The sequence below is a fragment of the Schistocerca americana genome, chromosome 3, assembly GCF_021461395.2.
Source record: "Schistocerca americana isolate TAMUIC-IGC-003095 chromosome 3, iqSchAmer2.1, whole genome shotgun sequence".
Taxonomy (NCBI): domain Eukaryota; kingdom Metazoa; phylum Arthropoda; class Insecta; order Orthoptera; family Acrididae; genus Schistocerca; species Schistocerca americana.
Genome location: NC_060121.1, coordinates 567,205,477 through 567,218,405, shown reverse-complemented (window position 1 = coordinate 567,218,405; position 12,929 = coordinate 567,205,477). Strand labels below are relative to the sequence as shown.

Below are 12,929 nucleotides of genomic sequence, written 5' to 3'. Positions count from 1 at the left end.
TACAATCTTTGATGCTTATGCAACACTAAATCTCTATCTCGGTCACTCTTCACCTGATTCTGAGACATATTGAGTGAAATTTGTGCGCAGTAGCTATTCTAAACACTGCTGAAATTTTCTTCGAAAAATGTACGTGGATTCTGGAATTCAAAAACCTTGACATTCGAGATGCGTTCACGTATTAATTTTCATTTTTTTGTAAGAACTTTATTTGTTAATCTACAGCAATGTTATCCTCTTCAAAATATTCCCCATTACATACTATACACTTGTGCCACTGCTTTTTCCAATTTCCGAAATTCTTTAGGAACTGTTTCTTAGGGGTAGTTTGTAGGTCTCTTAACTGTGCATTTTATATCTCATCCATGCTTGTAAAACCGCTGTCCTTTAAGGCCTGCTTAGAAATGTTTATCCAACTTGTATGCCCTTGGTTCACTTATAACAGGCTCACCAAAAGCAATATTTAACATTTCTAAAACTTTCATACACTTCATTCCATCCCTATAACAAAATTTAATACAGATTCTCTAATCTATTTTTATACAAAACAAATGGTCGTTGATGCTACCAAAACACATGTAGCCTTTTTGACAGCTGACAACAGAGTAAATACCCAATATGCATAACATTGTACACATACTTTTGAGAGATGTTTACGAAGACAGTGACAAAAGGTAGTGCAAATCGGACTAATACAACATGCAAAATTATAAATTTCTGCTTACTTTTTAAACACTTTTCGTGTTGCAAAAATTGTTAAGTTTCAATGCAGTCATTCAAAGACAACATCTACCTTTTAGTAGAAACACAAAGTAAGAACAAGCCTCAAATTCTACAGATTGACTGCATTATATGGGGTTCGTTTTACGAATAGCAATAGAGGAACATATAATACATTCACATGAACAGGCATTCGGTTCTATGTTTGTAGTATAATCCTGACTTCCATTCTTATCTTCATATTATTTACTGTATAATATTGTGTCTCGGAAGAAGGTATCGTTTTTTGTATTCCTTATGGTCTTAATACATTTGTCTAACAATGAACGCAGCCGAGACGCATCTGCACACGGCGTCGCCACAGATTTAAATCGCGCGCCGCGGCAGGGCCGGTACTGCGTTGTGAAACGGGCTGTAGAAACGCCTCGCGACGTGGCTGGGTTGGCAGAGTGGGGACTCGCTAGCTCGCTCTTCAGTTTACCGACAGACTATATAAGGGTTGCATTTTCACTAACTAAGGGATCGAACCCTCCTCAGGGGACACCGCCTTAACGTAGCACACTCCATGCGGGTGAGGAAGTTTGCGTGCTCTGGATCCGGAGGGCTATGCTGGCGATAGCGTAGCTACCAGCAGAGTCACCCATGCCAGACAGGCCGAAGGGGAAGAGCCAAACCAAGTGTGTCCCACAACGACCTATCGAACACCTGTCTCCTATCCTTTTCCTGTCCCTAGCCCATCCTTTTTCTTTTCCATCCCATTTCCCCCACTTAACCGATGATGGCGGTTAAGCCACGTATAGAGGTGCGGAGGAAATGCCAAGCCCATATGCCGAACATCTGGCAAATCGTTAGTGCCTGGGCGATAAGGTGGCAGCCCCACCAAGGCAATCATAAGTGGTGGGCCGATCACCTGCCCTTCTTAGATAACCTGATTACTGAAACCGAGACGAGAATACAAAACCGGATGGATAAAATGCTAACGACCTTTGGCATAAAAAGGAAAACAAAAATAGACTTTTGGAATATACGAACCCTGAGGGCGAGTAGAAAGCTGAAACAAGTGACAAGGGATATGAATAACTATAAACTTTATATCCTGGGATTGAGTGAAGTGAGGTGGCCAGAGTTTGGTGAAATGCAGACATCGGATGCAATTACGTTTCTATATTCAGATGAACAGGCTGATAGAGCAGAACAAGCAGCCCGGAGGAGGGATGTGAAAGAAGTATATGATATCACTAAGATGCTCTCAAAGAAAAGCTTCCAGAGGAACCGACCAGTAAGGAATAAGAAAGGGGAGATACTAACTACACACGAAGAAAAATCACGTAGGTGGAAGGAACACGTTAACGAATTTCTAAAGAGAGACCTTAGCAGTGAGGTAGAAGAACAAGAAGAAACGGAATACAATGATCCTAGTCCAAGCATTGGTGTAAATGCACCCACGAAAACAGAAATTCGGATAGCACTGAAGCAGATCAAGAATGGGAAGGTACCAGGACCAGATAATACAACATCTGAGATGCTAAAAACAGACTTGGACACCACTGTCGAGTTGTTGTACATCCTCTTAGAGAAGATATGGAGAGAGGAGAAACTGCCAACACATTGGAAACGAGGTATTATCGTGCAAATACCCAAAAAAGACGTCACTAACTGCAACAACTGGCGGGGCATTATCCTATAGTCAGTACCGAGTAAGGTACTTTCGAGGATCATTTTATACGGCATTAAGGATTCTGTGGAAGCACAACTGAGGAGAGAGCAGGCGGGTTTTAGAAAATATTGCTGTGTGGACCTTATCAATACTCTCAGAATTATTCTGGAACAAAGTGCGGAATGGCAATACACTCTCTACCTTACCTTTATTGACTTTGAAAAGGTTTTCGACTCTGTCAATCGAAGAGTCATGTGGGATATACTTGCAAAATATGGCATTCCAACGATGATTATCATCATCAAGGAAATGTATGAAGACTATGAATGCCAAGTACTATATAATGGAGAACTAACAGAGCCTTTCCAAGTTAATTCGGGAGTACGACAAGGGTGTATTCTTTCGCAACACTATTTCTTTTGGTGTTGGACCGTGTGATGAAGAGAGTGATGGTGGACGGAGGAGAGGTGTGCAATGGGGGATGCGGGATAGGCTCGAAGGTCTAGATTTCGCAGACGACATCTGCTTAATTGCACATTGATTTCGAGACATCGAAGAGAAACTGGTCAGGTTACAGAGGGAGGCGGAAGATAAATGTTCGCAAAACCAAAGAAATGCGGATAAATTCGACCATCACGAATAGACCGGCCATTAATGGAGAGGACGTAGAACAGGTCCCATCTTTCCTCCACCACGGAAGTATAGTCACGACTACAGGAAGCACTGAGGACGTCGTCCGTACTCGCATCCGCAAAGAACGAGGTGCGTTTGTACAACTGTACCCTGTTTGGAGCAACAGGAACATCTCAAAGAGAACCAAACTCTGGCTTTTCAATAGCAATGTGAAGGCTGTTCTATAGTTGTGAAACTTGGAAGGGGACTAACCACATCAAAAACCAGCTCCAAGTTTTTATCAGCCGCTGTCTCCGGCGTATTTTAAATGTGAGATGGCCAGATATAATGACACATGAAGATCTTTGGAGGGAGACAAATCACCAACCAATCAATATACAAATCAAGGAAAGAAAATGGAACTGGATTGGGCATACATTGAGGAAACCAGATGGATCTGTTGAAAGGGTGGCATTGAATTGGAACCGTAAAGGAGTTAGAAAACGTGGCCGTGCCAAACAAACGCGGAAAAGGACGATCGAGAGAGAAGCTGCGGAGGATGGGAAAACCTGGAGTGAAGTGAAGACACTTGCTAGAAATTGTACCAGGTGGAGGAATTTCGTCATGGCCCTACGTTCCAGAGGGAACGACAGGAACTAAGTCAATTCAGAGGGCTGGAATCCTAAAAACGCTAATTATGACGAAATAGCTCCAAGGAACGTATAGGAGAAACAGAGAAAGAAGATACTTTTTGCTCAGGGCGGCACTGCAAATGAATACAGAACAAATTAACAATACAGTTAAAAGTTGATCAGTTTTTGCATGTCGGACGATTGTTCAGGAAATTGATTAAATAAATAAAAAATAAAAAACAAAAACTTAACGTAACGGATCAAAGGGATTGGAGGGTTTTTGGTTCATTAAATACCGTTTTCAAAGTCGAGTTTCTGATTTTTCAGAAAGGAGAGCTTACCATCAGTTTCAATGTGGCGGTAAGACGTAGACCTTCTATGCAAAAACCATCCATAGAGTCAGCATTCTTCATCGAGCAATGGAGACGTGTACGTTGGAAATTACTAGAAAGACTGGAAAATATGAAGGAAGTAGTTGCGTATAAACAATAAAGAGAATTAAATGAAGATGGGCGGGTATACAACTGTACTGTATTCCAAGAGATGATAAAACACCGCGATGTCGACCTAGAGGGAACTGGGTGGACGACATTAGAAAACGAGCTACACAAGCGATAAAGGAGTATATGAGACTAAAAATTAATTCGTAATATCAATAAAAATTGATGAGTGGGAAAATTTGCACATCAATTGTGTGTGCGATGCAAGGGCGGCCGAGAGGTATTTTTCCCTGAATTTTTCCAGGTCGATACCTTGTTGCATTAAAAGTCCCTATTTCTTTCTTTTAAAAGGAAGTCTTCGTAAGAAGTTTAACACTTTCACTAACATAGATACACCTGTGATGACTAGTTGATCGCTAGAGGACGCCAGTGACATGTAACTTCACGGTTCAGAGTGATTCCTCGAGAACCGATGCAGAAGGTACAGTTACGTGGGACATAAAAAGTATTTCCACTCCTGTCTGTTAATCATTATCTTCGAAAGTCCAGGTTTCAAAAAATCACTCTTTACGAAATATCAGACGGCACAGTCTCCCTCACGCACCGAAGCTGTATCGTGCTGCCAACTCTAAAGCATATTTTATTCCAAATCTACGTTCAGAAAATGCCAAAAATATGCAAAAGTTTACAGGAAATGCTGAAAAAAAGTCAACCCATTAACTACCGAAAAATAAATATAGCCATAAGCAAGTGTACCAAATCTTGCTTTTATCTTATAGCATCTCAACCATTTAAGAGATCTATTGCGCGAAATCTCCAACATTTGGATCTCTACCACTGAACCTGCACTAAATACAGTATCTACCAAAACCATGGCTACCAATTTTACACTCTAGCAATCACAAGCCTATCAAATACTACTAAATACCACAAAAATATATCCTCTCCCTTAAGGTAACGTATTTCGTGGTCATTGTCAAAATATTATTAGTGAATTCTGTTCACTAATCCACGCCTGTGTTAGCTGCTAACAACCAGAAACAGTACGTATTACGTTATGACACCAGATGGCATGTGGATATTGATAAAGCAGTGTGGCAGCGCGGTGGAAACTAAAGCGTTCCTGATAACGCAATTTCGTTCTTTAAACAAAGAACGCACAACCGTTGACGTATCAGGAGAAAAGATAAAAATATGCTTTATGCTAAAAGGAATCACTTGAAAATATGCTAAATTTGATCATAGAAACAACAAATTTGTAACGCGGTCGAAGCAAACGGTGGGCGCCTAGCGGCATTCTTATAGGTAGTATAATGGTGCTTCCCCATCAGCGACACCAACTCGCTGGATTAATGATGCAATAAGGGTAGACTCTATCTGTCCGAGACAAGATCGATATCTGCACCGTTAATTGCGAGGAAAAATTTAGAAGTCTGTAAAGATACAGTTACTTTTTTTATTCACCGCTACAATTTATATTTCATATGTATCGGAAGGTTGTGAATTTTTGAACTGTAGCAGATGAAGAGAGAAGGAAGGTAAAAACGAAGACATTATTTTATTAATGATTTTGGAAAAGCAATAGGCGAAGAATGTCAGAGCCACCACCCAGCTTCGCGCTCCAAGGAGGGCAGTAACATGGAAACTGATGTGACTGTTGTGGAGCCGCGGAACCAAGGCATAAGAGGCACGGCGTCCACATGCTGCCTTTGTCAATGAAGAAAGAAGAACATTTTGACATTCTACTAGTCGGTCAGTGCATTGTATTCGTTCTAGACAGAGAGATTTGTAATACCGCCAGAGCTACTAAAATTATCCTTCATTGTATTTCGAAGAATGTTAGCAAGTTATTATTCAAATGGTTCAAATGGCTCTGAGCACTATGGGACTCAACTGCTGTGGTCATAAGTCCCCTAGAACTTAGAACTACTTAAACCTAACTAACCTAAGGACATCATACACATCCATGCCCGAGGCAGGATTCGAACCTGCGACCGTAGCGGTCGTGCGGTTCCAGACTCTAGCGCCTTTAACCGCTCGGCCACTCCGGCCGGCACAAGTTATTATTAAAAGGGGCAGTACCTCTATTATTATCTGAAGAATATATTGAGATTTTAGTTGAAAGGAACGGAAGAGAAATTAGTGCTTAACGTCCCGTCGACAAAGAGGTCACTAGAGACCAAGGACAAGCTCGAGTTAGGGGAGGACGGGGAAGGTTGGTCGATTTGGGGGAGGGGTCATCGGTCACAGCGGATTGGATGGGGAAGGAAAGCGGTCATGCTCTTTTAAAGGAATTATCCTGACATTTGCCTGGAGCGATATAGGAAAGTCACGGAAAAACTAAATCTGAATGACCGGACGGGGATTTAAACTCTCGTCTTCCCTTATGTACGTCCAGTGTGCTAATAATCACTGCGCCGGCTCGTTCGGTGATTTTAGTTCAGTGAGCATTGATTTATTTTAAATAGTTAATTTATTTTATTCTCAATGGTTTCGAGCAGCGTTTAGTTTCTTTTTAATGGCTGCGTGAAGCGGAAACACGCTGTTTTAACATCTGGGGCTCACTGGCCTTGTTACCCGAACATTTTTAATGTAGTTAAATGTGAATTCTAGTGCCCCAGTTATGATTTTGATACTCGTGAATTAATTTTATGCCCCCTTATTGCGGTGGTTCAACAGAGTCACAATATATGAACTTTTACCGCTTTCGTTTGGAAGCATCTTACAACACTCTTTAATTAAAGCCTCACTTTTAGGTTTTCGCAAATCAATTGCTAAAAAAGAACCTTTATAGGATCATTCTATTGTCCGTCTGTCTGTCCGACTGTTTGAGAATCCTTTTTCTAAAGGACAGGTAGATATATCAAGTTGAAATTTACATAAGGTCTACGGTCCCTTGAAGGTGTAAGAAACATTAAGCCTTTTAAGTCACTGCAATCAAAAGATACGGCCATTTACGTCGAGTATTTTGATACTATCACAAAACTCCTACGGTACTTCCCGCTGACGTAGAATCATGGAATTTGTCAAGAAGCAAGGTTCTACAGTAAAAGTACCAAAAAAAACGTAAATTGTTAATTTGTAAGTATATCACACGAAAGTCTTGCAGTTCGCGGGGACGCACCTCTTGCCAGTATTGATATCGACAGAGGCAAAAATCGTCGAGATTCTTTATTCCCGGGATGGATGAACTTTCTGTATATATTGTTATGTTCCTACCTGAACTTGAACAACTTTTTTAAAGACAGGGAGACTCATAAACGACCTTCAAATAGCAGTGGGTGACACTTAGGCGGCGACAGCTAGGCAAACACGGAAATGAAACCTCAGTGCACCATAAATGTACGTATTCCCACCGCACACTGGAAGACACTACCATCTGTGATGTTTTCGTTTACGCAAAATCGACACCGAGAAGCCCTCTTAAGACGATCCGGAGGCGGACGCTGGTGGAAGCGGCGCTGCTGGGAGACGGCTTGAAATGCGACACCCACGGCCGTTCCGCCGCCGCCGGACCCGCGTGTGTAGGACGAGTGGAGGCCGACGAGTGCGCGCCGCGACACGTCGGGCGCCTCGCGAAGCCGCCAGATTGCGCAACGCTACACCGCCGCTGGCCTAGTCTCTACATCAGGCGCCAGGGTGTTACGTGGGCGCGCCGAGTGGACATCTTGAGGCTATTTCTTGGAGGCGGGAACAAACTACTCAGTCTCGGATCGACTGCTCGTCTGCAAACCGGTGTCGAACTGGGTTTCAAGGTAAGGCAGGAAGGAACGAAACAAAACACATGTAGTAATTATAAAGTGCACATCTGTTGGATAACATTCAATACTCTGATCCTCGACGATCTGCCGTGTAATACGCTTGAATCGTCCACAGCATGCTGTCCACAACATACGAGCATATGGGTCGCTGCTGTCCAGATCTGTCCCACTTGTCGACGGCGGGCCTTCTAGGATCATACGAAGTATGAGGAGGGTTCCTGCGGCGACGCACTGCAATCTGAACTGGCCCCAGGCATGATCATTCTTCTTAAAGTCACCAGAATCGGCATCCCATTCCGTGGGTTGACTTCTCCCCTGCAAGAAACTGTTCACGGGGTGCATTATCATCTTTAACGACGAACGCATTGCGTAACGCTGACTGTGCGGCTGGATAATACTATGGCGTACTGAACAGAAATGCCTCCGAAAGTTTTATTCTGTTCTCAATATAGGTTTAGGTATTACTTGCATGCATTACTCAGTTCACTTTCTCTCTTCGCTGAGAGCTCCGAATTACAGCGCGTCACACGACACTGTGTAACGTAACTGTGTTAACGCTTGACAATCAGCGCGCTGTGATCGAGTTTCGAACAGCAGAAAATTTTATCCACACATGCAGCGCCCTCTCCTTCAGCATCACAATGCCGGAGCACACCCAAGCCCTGCGACTTTTGTAACAATCGATTCACGGACACCGATCATCCTCCATACAGTCCCGACTTGGACGCATCCGATTTTTATCTGCTTCGAAAACTTGAAGAACACCTTCGAGAACTTCACTTTCACAGTGTTGAGGTGGTGCAAGCAGAGGTACGGTTCCGTGAACAAAGTCGAACAGTCTACAGTGACAGTATCAACAAACTTGTTTCTCGTTGAGAGAAATGGGTTCGTCGCCCGGGTGACTATGTTCACAGCCGGCTGGTGTGGCTGCGTGGTTCTAGGCGCTTCAGTCGAACCGCGCGACCGCTACGGTCGCAGGTTCGAATCCTGTCTCGGGCATGCATGTGTGTGATGTCCTTAGTTAGGTTTAAGTAGTTCTAAGTTCTAGGGGACTGATGACCTCAGATGGTAAGTCGCATAGTGCTCAGAGCCATTTGAACCATTTGGACTATGTTGACAAATAAGTGTGGAGACATGATAAATAAAGATGTAGAATGTTCACAAAGTTTGTGTTATTTAAAAAGCTTCAAAAGTTATCACATGCAAATTCGAAGGTATTACTTTTCAGCACGCCCTCTTAGTTGGAGGACACTGACCCGATGCTTCTCAGCCCAGAAATTACCCTCGACAGATAAAGGAGGCGCCCTGCCGCAGTAAAAGATGTCAGCTGAAAACCTAACTGACTTACCAGCCGGCTAAACTCTTGTATGCTTATGACGTGCAATGAACCCTGACTATTCCCACGCTTATCTGCGCCAATTAACAAGGGGCAGACAATCCTGCACTCGTCGGTGAAGGTAATGCGACACTACTGATCCACATTCATTTCGAGGTATTTCGCACCTCCTTCATGCACGACCCGAAGCTTTGTGGGGAGGGGAGCGTGGACAGGAAGATAGGAAGAGGCAGCGGGTTTGTACTGTTGCTCGGAATGATCCAGAACTGAAGTCACATTTATCTGTTACAGGCGGTTTCGTACTGATTGCATCGAAACTGCCTTTCAATACCAAACAGGCGCGCAGTTCTGTTGCACTGTACTCTGAGTACGCCATAATTTGTAGGCAGCGATCATCAGCTAGTTGTGACCGCGGGCGACCACAGCGAGGCAAATCGTAGGTGCAAGCGGCAAGCTTCGTGGAATCCAGCAGCGATGAACTTCCGTTTCCGTTATTCGCAGAATAATACTGTTGCCACGGATGGAGATTATGTTGACACGTAGATGGAGTGTTAGCCTTGTATGTGTTTAAACTCAAATTATATCGAGCGGATTTCTGACACAGCGGCAGCACCCTTGCAGCGTATGTTCCTCGCCGTCTCTCCGCCCTGTTAAATCCGTTTACACACCGTCGGCCCCAAACACCACTGGGAGAGTCATCGTTCACAATTCGGCTTATACAATCAACGAGTTTATACACCACCCCCCTCCCCCCCAGTCAACACTAGCCATTATAATGAGAATTACAAAGCTTTGAAACACAATTTTTTTTAATCAGTTTTCTGACTGCTTTGCTGCGGCCCGTCACGAATTCCTCTCCTAAGCTAACCTCTTCATCTCAGTGTAGCATTTGCAACCTACGGCCAATCTCTGTCTTCCTCCACAGTTTTTGCCCTCAACAGCTCCCTCTAGTACCATGTGGATTATTCCCTGACTTCTTAACCCATGTTCTACAGTTCTGTCCTTTCTTCTTGTCAGTATTTCCGGATTCTGCTGAGAACCTCCTTATTTCTTAGTTTATCAGTCCGCCTAACTTTTGAAATTCTTCTTGAGCACCATGTCTCAAACGTTTGAACTGTCTTGTTTTCCGGTTTTCCCACAATCCATGATTCACTACCATACAATGCTCTGTTCCAAACGTACATTTTCAGAAATTTCTTCCTCAAATTAAGGCCTATGTTTGACACGAACACACTTCTCTTCGCCGGGAAAGCGCTTTTTGCCCGTGCTAATCCACTTTTTACGTCGCCCTTGCTCCATACATCAGTGTTATTTTGCTGCCAAGGTAACAGAATTCCTTAACTTCGGTTATTTCGTGACTACCAATTTTGTTATTAACTTTCTCGCTGTTCTCATTTCTGCTACTTCCCATCATTTTTGTCTTTTTCCTCTTTACTCCCAACCATATTCTGTTCTCATTAGATTACTCATTTCATTCAACAGATCCTGTGACTTCTTCACTTTTACTGAGGATGGCAATAACATCGCCTAATCTTATCATTGATATCTTTTCACCTTGAATTTTAAACCTACTCTTGAAACTTCCGCCATTTCTTCTTAAATGCATAGGCTCAACAGCAAGAGCGAAAGACTGCATCCCTGTCTTAGACCCTTTTTAATCCGAGCACTTCGATCTTGGTCTTCCAATATTATTGTTCCCTTTCAGCTATTGTACAAATTGTATATTATCTGTCTTTCACTATACCTTACTCCCATTTCTCTCAGAATTTCGAATATCTTCCACCTATTTGGACTGTCGAACTCTTTTTCGGTCGACGCGTCCTAAGAGTGTGTGTGTATTTTCTTCACTCTTACTCCCCTTATCAAGCGCATTGTCAGAATTGCCTCTATAGTGCCTTTATCTCTCCTAAAACCAAACTGATAACAGCTGATAGAGCCTTAATTTTCTTTTCATACTTCTGTATATTATTCCTGTCAGCAGCTTGGATGCTCGAGCTTTTTAGCTTATTGTGAGAGAGTTCTCGCACTTAACTGCCCTTGCTAACTTCGGAATTGTGTTGGTATTTTTTCCGAATCTCTGATGCTACGCCGCCAGTGGAGTCCACACACGAACTTTAACAGTCGCTTGGTTCCCATATCTCCCAATAATTTTAGAAATTCCGATGGAATGTCATCATTCCCTTCTGATTATCTGATCCCAAGTCTTGCAGAGCTCTTTTAAATTCTGATTCTAATAAAAGATCCTCTACGTCTTCTCTATCGACTCCAATGTCGTCTTCTGTCACGTAATCAGACAAGTCGTCCCTCTCATGTAGGCTTTGCATGTACGGTTTCACCTACCTGTGTTCTCTCCTCTGCTTTTAACGTTGGAATTCCCACTGCACTCTTAATGTTGCCAACCTTGCTTTCAATTTGACCGAAGGCTGTATTGAATTTCCTGTATGCTGAGTCTGACAGCGAATAACGCCACCATCACTGCGGATGCACACCACTTTTGAACTCTTGTGGTAATCACGTAAAGCTGCGAACGATGAGGATAATAAACACAGAACGGTACACGCATAGTGTGCGACAGGTTGAGAATTTGTGTTGGACGGCAGGCGTGATCGCACAGCCGATGCAGTGAAGGCGACCGTTCGCGTAAAGCGGAAAATACGGGTTCGAGTCCCGGTCTGGCACAAATCTTCACTTATCACTGGACTTTTTTAATGCCCGATTGCGGCAAAGGCCTAAATTTCGCATCCTGTGGCCGTATAGGCATGAGCAGCCCATAGTGGCTCGTCTTCATTTATTCTATCTTAAATATTTTGCGACTAAAGCCGTTTTGGCGTGTTAATTACTTTATATGTGACATATAAGTACTGCTTATGTCTTTTATTGTTAATCAGTGCTTACACTCTTTACAGAAAAGTGTCTTGCCCTGTAACTCTGTGACTATGTTATAGGCCACTTTAATTGTTTTCAATTCTGATGAAGGCACTCCTAGTAGTGTCGAAACCAGGTTAATTAAGTCTAAAAATAGTGCCCGAGGGCTTATTTCTTGCAATTGTAGCCTAAATTTCTCTTATACCACATATTATTTTATATTTAGTGCTTTGTCTAGAGGAAGAGACAGGACTTTTAATTCCATTTGTCCTTATGTTCTCCATTGTAGTTTAGGAGAGCCCGGTCATAAGCGAAAATTTTTTGGACTGGGTCCACAGAAAAATAAATTATGATAACTACCAACTGACAAAAAATTGTCGTTACAGGTCTTGTTAGAGCATGCCCAGACCTCCACATCAGTACAGCACGCCAGTAGACCTTTACTCATGCTTTTCTGGCCGCAAATTTCATCGGATCCCTTACAGGTCACAAATTAAACACAAGCGATTCACAGCTGAAGGTAAAGATGCAAATAATAACACAAAAACTGTGTAGGAGGCAGTTAAAACGAGGTTACGTTGTTTTAAAACTATCAACGAACGAAGTGACTATGTTTCTCATTAACTTAAAAGTCACATGCTACAAGCTGGTTCTGTTATTACCTTAGCAGCTGCCACCAGTTAAACTTCGTCTCTGAAACAAACAAGAAAAAAGAATTACTACAGCTTCAAACACAAATAAGTGGATACAAGAAAACACAGTTATCGAAGGCAAGGCGAAATTATTTTAAATTTTCTTTGAGTTAAAAATTTTTAGCGAAGTGCAATGCTGGAGGGAGGGACTGTTTGATTTTTGCTCAGCTGAGGGACACAGCAGGTTAGCAGTTTAAAGAAGGAATGTTGTATG

At 42.8% G+C, this 12,929-nt stretch overlaps 1 long non-coding RNA gene across 1 annotated transcript in view; it reads right to left on the bottom strand.

Moving 5' to 3' along the window:
- The window catches only part of LOC124607349, a 347,199-nt gene extending 334,486 nt beyond the window's left edge, over nucleotides 1–12,713 (bottom strand). The window contains exon 1 of the long non-coding RNA XR_006978813.1: nucleotides 12,686–12,713. This is a non-coding gene — a long non-coding RNA (uncharacterized LOC124607349). The remainder of the gene's footprint in view (nucleotides 1–12,685) is intronic.
- Nucleotides 12,714–12,929: the final 216 nt, after the last annotated feature.